Raw genomic sequence first — 13,421 nt, forward strand, 5'->3', positions numbered from 1 at the left:
ACATAGATAAGAAAATGAGTAAGGTACAGGATGAAATCAATAAACTTGCAGACAATTTTGTTAACTCACCTGATACATTATCAGTTTTTGAGCAAAGGGTAACAAGTTTTGAGGAAGAGTTACTTAAGTTAGAAAAAGTAAAGGAGAAGAATAGTAAATAAGGCAAAGAATTTGAGGCTAAGACTGAGTCCAAGATTGGACTATCTAGCATCATTATGGAAGGAAATATCTGAGGCACTAGTACAGGGACAGAGAACACCGGTAGAGCATATGCAGTACCTCACCAGTACAGTTCAAAGAACAAGGACAGCAATACAGGATAGCAAGAAGTTTATGGATAGTATAAAATTAATTTTGGGAGATCTTTTTCAAATTGTAACTACTTAGTTACAAAGTTGAGACTACAACTCTACTGACATCTTGACAACCTTTGTCATTGATGCCAAAGGGGGAGTAGTAGTATGAGAAAATAACCAGCAAAAGACTTATCTACTCAGGGGGAGTTCTTATATTTTTGGTAACATATTTTTGGAAATATTTTTGGATTATAATTTTGGATACACTTTTGAATTTTCTCATGAGTGTTGCCATCAATGCCAAAGGGGGAGATTGTTGGCATATGCACACTCCAATGAGACATTGTAGGTGATTAAAGGTTTTGCCATTGATGGAAACCTTACAATCCTATGACACCACCAAGGCATTACACCGGCAAGGTATTACACTGGCACTAGCAAGATCAGAGTCTACACTGACACTTAGACCACCGGCACCGACAGAGAAAGGAAGCATACTGGCATAGAGGCCGACAGGATTTATGATATATTATATTTTGTTTATTATTGTTAAAACTTTGTAAACCAACTTAGCAAGTTGTAAAATGACTCTTATATATAAGAGAGATCATTTTAGACATTTTTTATGAGATGAGAAAAAGATTTAGGTAGACCTATTATGCAAAATATAGGTTACAGGTTTTATGTAAAGAGAAGAGCAGAAACTGGTACTAGATCTGGCATTATAGATGCTATTGTAAAGAAGTACAAGTTACTGGATTTGTATAATCCATCATTGTAAGTCAATGAGACTTCCCCATTGAGCAATGGGCTCTAGGCAGTTGGCCTTCCTACATGTGCAGGCCCCTCTTGTAGCAGTAATATTCTCTTATTGGCCAGTAAGTGAATATTGTGGGTCACAAATCCCACCGAGGTTTTTCCCACACCGGTTTTCCTCGTTAAATCATCATGTTATGGTATGTTTATTATGTGGTTACTTTCATTTCTGTATATTACATTATTTCTTGCATATTGATACATTGTTATAATATGTTTTGCATGTTTTAAGTTAAGAAATTCAATTCATCAGTTAGATACTAATTGACCCCCCCCTCTCAGTATCTATGGGAATGCTAACAAAGAAGGTATATATCGATCACACTGAATTTCCTTAGACTCTCTCTGAAACACTCTAAATCACTCTAACTAAAAAGTGATCAGAAATGAAGTGAATTCAACCTTTTAATCTCCAAGAAAAACCCTAATCCATCATTGACAAGAATGAATTTTGGTGAAAGATATCGAATCTCGATCAAACATCTCCATGTCGGATAAGCATTTCCAATTTCTGTTACATCTTCCAAAACCTCTTCCTAGGTCATATATAGTATCATCGTGAATTTTGCCTACCCCTAAGGCATTTGCCTTAGTTATCAGATGAGCTTCCTATCGGTGCAAGAGCAACCTCCTCTACTGGTTGAGTAACCGGTGTGTTTCCATCTATTGATTGATCTTATAACTTCCTGGCCCATTTCTTCATATGATCTTGTCAGATTTTATTTACCTTCTCTTTCTCTTTATCTTTTGATCCATCATTACCAACTGGTGGATTTTTGCTTCTACAAAACTTAGCAATATGTCCAACCTCATTACATGCATAACATGTAACATTGTTCTTTTGAATTGCTTTGCTAAAACCGATATAATTTCTTGACTTGCACTAATTAGCCATATGTCCAAATTTTCCACATGGATAACATTTAACATTCATTCTACAATATTCTGTCTTATGAACATACTTATTGCATTTATAACATTGACCGGGAGTAGAAACAAGGTTCTGATTTTCTCTATTTCTACATTGCCTAGCCATGTGACCAAATTTATTACAAACAAAGCATCTACCATTAAATTTGTAAGCATTAAACTGCCTTACCAATGTCTTCTGATTTTGATCTTCATTTGTAGTACTAGAACACTGACCTTGTTCAAATCCAAGTCCACTGAAATCTCCATTATGTCTTTGTCTTCTCAATAATTCACCAAGTTGTGCTGAACTAACTTTGAATTTTTATTTATACTCACTTGCAATAGTCAGATCATCTCTTAGAATTATCTTTTGTCTCTCAATTTCTTGTTCATTACTCTAGGATTATACTAAATCAGTTCTCAACATATCATTTTCATGAACCAACCTTCCACATTCCTCAAATTTGTTTTTCAGAGATACAAAAAGATTTTCTTCCTTCTTTCGGTCTTCAATCTCCTTAGACATCCTCATAGTTATAGCTTGCATTTCATTCCTCATGACCATATTCTCCTAACTCAACTTCTGACATCTCTCATTAAGGGCATCTTTCTCACCATTATCCTTGTTCTGCAAAAGTTCCTTCCTCCTAGCTTGAACAGATGATAGTCTCTCCTGTAGGAAAAGAATGAATTCCTGAGTAGAATTCAATTCATCTTGTAACTTCAAGTTCTTCAACCTTTCAACATCATAATCTTTAAGTGCTACCTCAAGTTACTTCTCCAAACTCATATCCAAGGATTCCAGATTCAGGATCTTCCTCAAGCTATTAAACTTCCTTTGAGGCACAAGGCTCTGATACCAATTGTTGGAATCCAAGAACACTGAGAGGCGGGGGCGGGGGGGGGGGGGGGGGGGCGGTGAATCAGTGTTCTACCAAAATGATCAATTTTAACCTTATTAAAACATGCATTCCCCAACCGGTATACTGATACATATAGAATTGAAAGAAGTAAAGAAACCAATAAGCTAATCACACAAATGAATACCATAACACAAATAATTATACATGGAAAACCTCAAAGACAAAAAGCCATGGTAGGAATTGTGACCCACAATATCAATCCACTGGCCATATGAAGAGATATTACAAAATATAGGGGCCTGCACTTGCAGGAAGGCTTACAGCCTAGAGCACACTGCTCAATCACAAAAGGAGACTCACTGACTACATATAAATCTAGACTACAATCTGAAGAAATGATTGAACTATAAAGATAACATCTCCTATGCATGAATATAGTTATGGTTAAGCTCTGTTTGTTCCAGTTTGAAACCCTAAACCCTTACCGAAATAACCTCTTACATAAATATCCTTAGATACATTATCTCTCTCATATATTTCACATCTCCACTACATTCCATAACCTTACATCTCCATATCATGCAAAATGATTTAATCAATTGATCTATATACTCTTTACAATCCATCATGCCTTATGTTAGCTTACAGAGATAATTACAATATGAATATACATGTCATCTCAATAACCTAAACACATGAATATCAAAAATAATTGCTGATACCGGATTTCCCAAAATTATGTTGGCCTCCAATACCAATAGTCTGATGAAGTCATGCTGGCCTACAATGTCGGTACCCAAAGAACTCCTTCCAACCGGTGAAGATACCTATCGGTGCCGGTGTCCGTGTCGGTGAAGTATCTACCAATACACTACTAAACCAAAATATGAAGCCAAAACATGTTGACATCAATGACAACATATTGAAACCAATCAATTGAGTGTCAATTGCCAACATCATATTCATAGTTTTGTACAATAAGGATTATATTTCTATTATATCTCTAATATATTAAATAAAATTTTCAACAAAATGATTGATTTATCATACATCAAAATTCAACCTATTTAAAATTGTAACATTTTGAATTATCATGGAGGTTATATAAAGAGTTCATGGTATATTTGTGATTGTTATTGGAAAAAAACTTCATTAAAGAAAGTTATATCTGAAAAAAAAAATAGTATACCTATATTTAAAAAATATATGTAAAATATGCCAAGATATATCTTATAATAGAAGAGAATCATCTATAAAATAAATTTTCTTCTAAAATACTAAACAGCAAAAATACAAATCATTTAAAGTCCTGCAAAAAGTTGTGAATGTAGCTATGAACAAGTGGGGAGGGTTCTATTTTATTTGGAATAATAAAATAACACCTCCACAAAATTTTAAACATGGTATATTTCATGCATTTACCTATCATTTGCATGTCAAATTCTTTCAAAAATGGAATTTTGTTTATGAACATTTTGATGTCATTGTAGATGCCTTTGGACATAATGGGCACAATAAAAAATTACTCTGTAGTCAAGTTTAGTTATTGAGGGATGAAACCACTACTTATGGTCTTGCTTATGTATCTACAAAATGAAAAAAAATTCACAGCATCTATAACCAACAATAATTTTGGATCATTGTTAAGGAGATGAATATGAACTTGAAGATGCTACAAGCTACTCCTAGGGCTAGGGTTTCATAGAGATGGATTTTCGTATAGGCGGAAGTCATGGGCATCTTAATTGGGCCTTGGGGGTTAGGCATGGCCATAGTTTGTTGGAGGATGATTTTGCCTCCAAGTGTGGATGCAAGGATGTAGTTGATTTTACCAGAAGCATCTTCAATGGTGAAGACAATGGCAGTGCTTTGGCGAGGCAAGTACAGAGGATTTTACACCCCACCCTTCCCCCACGTAGATTAAGAGAAAGAGAAGGGTGCTCTAAATGGGGTGTGCAAGGTTTCATGTGAGATCAGGGGATTCCTTATGGGCCCTCTTTGGAACCACATTTACATTTACCCAGACACACAAAAGGCTTTTCTTTGAAGGGAAATGAGTCAACTTGCATTGAGCCTCTTGTTGCTATGCTTGTCATAGAGGAGTTGGAAAAGGAAGTGGACCACAATGAAATGGTTTTCTTAGTTTTAGGGATTATTCAATATTTAAGAGAATTGTGATAGATTCTAAGTGATCTGCACAAGTGTATTTTGACGTTCACTAGGAACTCATTTTAGAATGTTGTGTTCAAATCTAACCTCATTCCTGAGGGTTTTTCATTGTAGTTTTTGAAAATGTGGAGGACAAGAGCAAGATTATTTATTACAATCAAAGGTGTTGTGAGGACAACTGTCCACTAATGCTAAAACCATGGTTGTAACATGCCAATTGTTTTACCTCTTCAGTTTACTAATTTTTAGCCTACATGTGAAAGAAATGGTTTAACATAACACTATTATATATCGGCTGATATGTTGTCATTGATGTCAACATATGTGGTTTGTTGATGAAGAGATTGTTGGAAAGTTTTTATGTGTATTCCTATGATGCAGTTTGATTGGATGAGCTGGTTTATCCTGTGTATTGTAGATGAGACAATGTTGTTTAAAGAGTTTCTCGTATGTTTTCTATAGATGCTTCATTCCCATTTGCAGAGGTTTGCATGATGATTTGATTTAGTTATGAGATCTGGTATTGGGATGTTATGCAGTCGTAAGTGTTCTCTACTATTCTAGTTTGTGTTTTGTATTTCTTTGGAATTGGTATATCTCTACTTGCGGATGTTTGGAATGTGTTTTAGATGTTGATGTGTGTCCTCAGCTAGCTTGGTTCATGATTTGGATATCCACAAGTGAATCTTTCAAGTTGACAGTTAGTAATGTCGATGTTCTTGAGCTCTGATAGAGAGATGATGATGATTCTGCTAATCTGAGTTGTTGTGGTTGTTGTGATGTAATGCATGTTTCTTGTGAATGTCTCTAGATCATGTTCTATGCATATTGATGGTCTACATTGATTATTGTGTGTGGTATTGAATATTTTCCTTATCTGGTGATGTTCTTTGTGTTATGTGATATCCTTGGTGGTTGTAGCATGTTGCAGATGATCAAGGCATAATTATTGGTGGTGTTTCATGTTTGCAGTATTGATTTGGGTCCAGACTATGTCTTAGCCAAAATTAATTTGGTCTGCATGTATTGTTGTAGAGTGTGAGGAAATTATTTTGTAATTTGTATTGAGGGTTTAGATGACTTGTATTTCATTGGTTTAAGGGTTTGTATAAATATGTAACAATCATTATATGTGATCATACTATGTGCGAATATTGTATCAATCATTTGATAGCAGCGAAGTTGTGTGAATTTATGTGAAGAAGTGTGTTGCAGAGAAGATTTGTTAGTGAGCTTAACTGGAACAATACTCAAGCATATAGAGATGTTATTTTCATACTTCATATGATCCATATTGTAGTCTAAATGTTTTTGTAAGTTTGAGCAGTGAGCTCTAGGCAGTGTGCCTGAATGCATGTGCATTCCCATTGTAATATTTACATTTACTCCTACTAGGGTATTATCTCATTGTGGGTAGGTTCCTGCATGGTTTTTCCCTTAGCCGTATTTTCCACATCAAAAATATTGGTGTTATGTGTGTTATTGATGTGGTGTTGTTTCTTGCTTTAACTGTTCACTATCAGATTTATTTTGTGGTTTAAGTGGTTGTAGTTTTGGTGCAAACTGATTCATTGCCCTCTCAATTTCCTGCATTATTGCCAACAATTGGTATTAGAGCTAGATCCTTCAAAATAAGCTTAACCACTTGAGGAGATTTGGGATGGCAACCTTTGTTTTCAAGAAGGATAGTCCGAGATTTGATAGAATGAACTATACTCTTTGAAAGAGCCGGATGCAAGTTCATTTGAGATGTATTAGATAAGAGTATTGGAAGATCACTAAAAATGTCCATAATGTTCCACAAAATGGTCATGCTACTCTGGATGAGATAAAGGAAGTAGAATACAATATTAGAGCCAAGGAATCATTGTTGAGTGCCTTGTCAGATTCTGAGATGACTATTATGATGGATCTTGAAACTAGTAATGAGATCTGGGTAAAATTGGAGAAATTGCAAGAAGGACATAGCCATGTTAAGATTTCTAAGCTACAAAGCTTGAAGGGTAAATATGAGAATCTGATGATGGGCGAAGCTGAGAATATTACTACTTTTATGCAAAATATGAATGAGATTGTGTGTGGAACAAGATGTGTCGGTGGATTCCTTAGAGAATATAAGATTGTTGCTAAGGTGTTGAGATCCTTGCCTCCTGCTTACAAGCATAAAGTTGCTTCTATTGATGAGATCCAAACTGACAAATGTAACAAGAGACATTTTGATCAGTAAACTTGTTGCTTTTGAGTTGAGTGAGTTTGGAGACTCTCTTCCTAAGACTAAATCTACATTCAAAGCTACTATTTTCGGGAAGTAGAGATATGATCTAGGAGAAATTTCTACAAGAGTATCTAGATATGAGAAAGAGATGGAAGATGAAGAAACAAAGCTTGAGGAGCTTGAAGCACTTATTGCTAGAAGATTGACTAAAGGTGCCAGTAAGTATGAAGGGAAGTTACCTCTCAAATGTTTTTCATTTAATAAGATAGGACATTTTTCATCAAGGTGTCCTAAAAGAGAGAGAAAGCCTAAGAATCCATTTAAGCCATATAACCCTAAATATCAGAAGAAGTGTTCTTATGCTATTGATGAAGGTGTGACAGATGATGAGTCAGATAAGGGTAATTCAAGAGATGAATTTTTGTTCATTGCTATCACGGAAGATGATCATGTAATTATAGATTATACAAGTTTTACTTATAAACAGCAAGCTTTAGTTGCTAAAGTTGAGGAGAAAGATGAATGGGTAATTGATAGTGGTTTCTCTCATCATATGACAGGTGATAAGAGTTATTTTGTTAACTTGTAAAGGTATGATGGTGGTATAGTAAGATTTGGTGATAACAAAGCTTGTGTAATATGTGGTAGAAGTTCTATTTCTCTGGATGGTAAACATAATACTAATGATGTTCTATATGTTGAAGGTTTAAAGAATAATATTTTGAGTGTTGGCTAGATGATTGATAAGGGATACAAATTTCAATTCAAGAATGGGATATGTGAGATCTTGAGTAGCTCCATGTAATGTTGAAAAATGGTGAATGATGGATCAAGAGAAAAAATACCCTTTCCCTCCAAGGAGAGATGAGAGTTTCACTATTGATTACCCTTCAAACACTTTTCACCATGTTACATTTGGAAGAGGAGAGGACAACTCACTAGATTCGACCTTCAAAGACAAAGATTGAATTATGAATGAAATGGGAATGATAAGTTGATCCCCTCTTCCTTATTTGAAATGGAAAAAAATTGATTGAATTATGTAGTGCAAAAGTGACAAAGAACTTATTATAACTTAAGACCGAAATATGGGATGAAGTTGTGCACCTGGAACTAGTTGTGTGAATTTGATTAAAAGTTGTCCGGACTGTGACGGGAACATACATGATCCTCCAAAAAATCTGTGGAACGAAAAGGGTTTTTCCACCTCTGCAAATGGAGCTCGAATCTGAAAGTGTAGTTGCTCACCTACAACCTACAAACATAAAAGAGAGGAAAATGGGTTGGGATTGGGGGTTTGCCTTTAGGTCAAACCCCAATTTTGGAATTAACCAAGTAATGAAAGAAAGTATTTGCAAGTAGATGTAAATGAAAGACTAAATTGTAAATCACCTCAAGGGAGGTTATGGTAGAAATGTTGATAGAAATGCTTGTGTGGAATTCAATGTTGGAATTAATCTCCTCTTCAATGGTTGAATCCTTGAATTGAATGCAATACCTAGGCTTGAAGGGAGACTTGAGAATGCTCAATGCTGGAGAAGAATGCTTGAATGCTCTTGAATGCTTGATATCATTTAAAATTCCCACTCATCCCATTTATGAAAATGAGAGGATGAATGCCCCTTAAATACATGTTAGTTGATTTGATTTTTGTCACAGGCCGAGATCAGGGGAGTTTCCCACCCAATGCACAACCAACAATGCAACCCTAGGAAGGGTCCTGCCCCCAAAATAGGGCAGAGATAGGGGCACCATGCCCTTGTCTTGGGAGGATAAGGGTGCCATGCCTCTATCTTAGGGGGTATAGTGGCACCAGGCCCTTTTCCTACTCCTTTCTCTAGCAAAGAGTGCGGATGGGGTGGTGCAGAGGCCAAGAAAGAAGTTGTTTCTTAGGGTTGAGCATTCTCCGGTCTCCGATCAGGCTAGAGGATTAGATCTCATGTGTGTGAGGACTCTAATGTAGTCAAAAATTGCTAGGGTTGCAATTTTATGACCCTACATTTAGCCCCCAATTTAGCATGAGTATAAGCATACACCACTACTATCCGTAAAGTACAAGGAAACAATATTGAAAGACTTTTACCATGTGAAGGAGGCAAGATGCGCCAAGCCCCTAGTGGACTTGGGATCTTACAACTTTGATTGATGAAGTAAAAGAGAAGATCGAGAAAGGGAGAACCATGACTGGAATTAGCAATGTTTGGTTCACTATGAGTCATGAAAGCAGGGATACCAAAGATTACAAAGTAAAACAAAGTTCACTAAGTAATTCTAAGTATCAAAGAAAGAAAATATGAGCAGAGTGTATGCTCCCATGTTAAAGACATCATGCGTTCCTTATCAGGAGAGATTTATTAAAGGTAGGATACGCCCAAGAGAGAGAGAAGGAGGAGAAAGTTATCACAAGGATTTAGCCCCCAATCAAGGAATAAACCCAAGGATAATGAACACAAAACATGAGGTAGTGTTGGTTTCCTTGGGGTCAGTATCTTATATGATAACTCATGTATATCATGTATGTATATGTGTATATAATAATTGTCATTCCACAAAGAAGGACACTACCTTAGAAGAAAGGGAAGAGAGGATGTCTTTTGAGTCAACATGAAATAGACTAAGAAAATATCTCAATGCTTTGCATCATCCCCAATTAGACATTAAGGGTACAATAGAAGAACAAGGCTACACATAGAACAATGGTCACAAAAGAGAAAGAAAGGAGAGAGAGAAAGATCTGCAGTGCTAATATTGCTAATCTAGCATGACATCTACCTCCCGATCTTGTTGATCACTATTTTGGGAAGGCGAGCAACATGCCAGAGGAGTGACATCGAGCATAGCAGATGGAGCTATCACAAGATCTAAACAAGAACTATGCTCATGTTGTAAGTCACTTTGTTCGATTCTATTAGATAGGATTAGAGTTTGTGAAAACTCATCTGATAAATTCTTGTCCACATCAACATACTCATACTCACTATCAGAAGAATTAAGAGTTTTATTTCCATTATGAATAACATTTTCACCTATTTCTTCATCAAATTTTAGAGAAAGAGGAGCAAGAACATGAATAACAGTAAAACCATCACACATTTTATGCAGCTTATGATTTGGAGATGTAGGTTGAACATCTTGCTTAGGAAAAAAGGGAATCATGTCAACTGTCGGAGTATGAGGAGATTGAATATTTTGAGGGATAGATTCATGAGCTTCGATACGGTGTCTCCGTTAGCATTTTCTCCCACAATGATTCCACCAAGTCTTAGTGGAAGGTAGGAATGTTTCTCTCCTTGATAGTGGAAGGTTTAGGTTGTGGTATTTTAGGTTTAACAAGAGGAGAAGCAGGCCTCTTCTCTTGATAAGAGGAAGGAGGTGGAACTATGCCATAGAAAGGAGGAATATTAGGTGTAGAATGAGACCAAGTCCATCATGAGGAGGAGGTGTAGGTCCAACCTTAGGAAGAATATTGTTGTTCTCGTTAAGAGAAGGTAAAGTTACATCCATAGGTATAGGTTGATGATCTTCCTTAGGAGGGAGATTAGTTCTATCACTAAGGGGAAGAACCTCATCTTGAAGAATAATAGGAATGTCAAGTGTTGGAGATCTAGTTTAACTTAAGGATAAGATCACATCATTCTTCTATTTTTGATAAGATTGAAAAAGAGCATTGCTCCTTGATGGAAGATATTGAAATTGCTTAGGCCAAAAGATATCAATAGGAACACTAGGGCTTCTTTTGGATGGATGAAATAAGCTATGGTTCATAGTTATGATTTCTCCATTGTGAGAAAATTTCTGACACTTGTGGATTGGAGAAGAAATAGCCTTCATGGAAGATAGCCAAGGATAGCCCAACTTCACACAAAATTTCCCAGAAGAGGGTATGATAACAAAGTCAACATCCATGGTTTTTTTTTGTAGGTCCTGATTCATGTTTTCTGTTTGTTGTCTTTTTGTTGCTTGCTTTTTGTTTGCTGGTTAGTTGTCTTTACATATGTTTGTTGTCTCTTTCTTTTTCATAGTGCTTTAATGGCTATCTTTTGATCTAATGATGTATTGGGTTTCAGGGGCCCATCAAAACCTGTTTCCTCTTAATCAAAAAACAAAGTCAACATCCATGGATTTAGTATGAACTTCAATAGGAAGGGTGATAGAGCCAATTCTAGGACAATAAAAATCATCAAATAACTTCAAAACCACATTAGAAGCATCATATATTGGTTTATGCAATCGTAAAGTGAAAAGATACTCTTCAGTTATGACATTAACCATGCAAGAGGGATCAATAAGGGCACCACAACAAGGAATATCCTTAACCTTCAAAACTATGTATAAAGGGCCATCGGGTGCTCTAATGGTCTCACTAGGGTCAAATGTAATACAAGGATCCTTAGGCGTATCTTGTGTTTCTACCATATTAACCAAGTTTGGAGCCATAGAAGTGAATTCTTCAGAAGAGAAATAATTAGGCACAATCTTAATAATGTTAGAGGTATGAGAAGGCAAGGGATCAGTGAAAATTTTAAGATTTTAATTAGGACGAGCTACTGATTTATTCTCTTTATCATTCACACCTGCCATAGATATAGTATTGTTATCTATCAAGTATTGGATCTTATTATTCAATGCGAAACATTTCTCAGCACCATGACCAGGCTGACGATGAAATTGACAAAAGGAATTGTTATCAAAATAAGGGGATGAAAGTTTAGAAGAATCAATTTGTTTTATAGGAGAAAATTTGATAACATTTCTCTGCAACAACTAAGACATAATACTATGTAAAGATTCATTCAAGGACGGAAACTGTCTTTCTCTTTGGAAAATTTTAAAAATATAAGCCACACCTATTGTAGCATTCACATTGTGGTTGCTGATTGTATCATTAAACTTGATGAAGCTTTTTGTTGGTTTGAACTTCACAAATGTTTGTTGACCACTTTCCCCCTTATCACTCGGAGCCATTGGAGTGGATTCCTCCATTTGACTCACAACTAGTTGATAATTGTGGAGTGTTACGCACAACTACAAAAAGAAAGTAAAGTCAGACAAAAGAAACTTTTCCCTGATATCTTTTCATAAATTAGAAATGAAAATTCTTTGAATATCATTATCAAGTACATGAAAAGAAATTTGAGAATACATTGCTTATATCTACCAATGAAATCAGTCACTTTTTCTTTAACACCTTATTTACAATGTATTAAATCAGTCAAAGTGATTTTAGGACCAATGTTGTTTTGAAATTGTTGGATGAAATTATTTGCCAATTGTTGAAAGAAAGTGATAGAATAATAAGGAAAAGAGAAATACCATTGTAAAGCCTTATCTCTTAGTGTTCTTGTAAACAATTTTGCAAGCAATCTTTGATCATAAGCAAAATCAGTACACAACGTTTGAAATGTTTTGACATGCATAAGAGGATCACATTTTCCATTATAGAGTTACAATTGAGGGATCTCAACATGTTTAGGTGGCATGACTTTAACAATATCAAGAGAAATTGGGCTCACAACATCAAAGGTGGGCACGCTAAACTTGGGCTGACTCATAGAAGCAATTTTTTGTTGTAAGGAAGACATGGTTTGAGCAAGATTGTTAATTGCCACTTCGGTAGAAGAATTGATGTTAGACATAGGTGATTGAGAAGGTGGTGTGATGTTATTGAAAGAAGGCATGGACTGAGAATAAGGTGGTGGGACACTATGATAAGTAGGCATAGGTGATGATTGGGTAGGAAAAGGGACACTTAAAGGAAGAACAATGTTGTTGAAGGAATGACCCCCTTGTGTCACATTGATTGCTTGAGGGATAATAGGAACACTCATGGAAGACATAGGTAAAGATGGAGGATTAAATGAAGAAGAGGGATTGCCCCCATGACCAATGGTTGTAGGAATGACACTTTGAGTTGAAGTAACCATGATGTTGGAGGTAAAAGTAGGAATACTAGTCATAAGAGTAGTCAAAGGAATAGAAGGATTAACTTGTGTTGGAGGTTGTGAGTAACCTAGGGTTTCATCACAACTCTTGATAGGCATGACACTAGAATCAACAATATGTGTGATGCCATGCAATATATCACTTTCATTCTTATCACTTTGAATCATGCATTTAAGGCCTTCAATTAATGGGAGAGCTTCACTATTA

Source organism: Cryptomeria japonica, chromosome 6 (genome assembly GCF_030272615.1).
Source record: "Cryptomeria japonica chromosome 6, Sugi_1.0, whole genome shotgun sequence".
Lineage (NCBI taxonomy): Eukaryota > Viridiplantae > Streptophyta > Pinopsida > Cupressales > Cupressaceae > Cryptomeria > Cryptomeria japonica.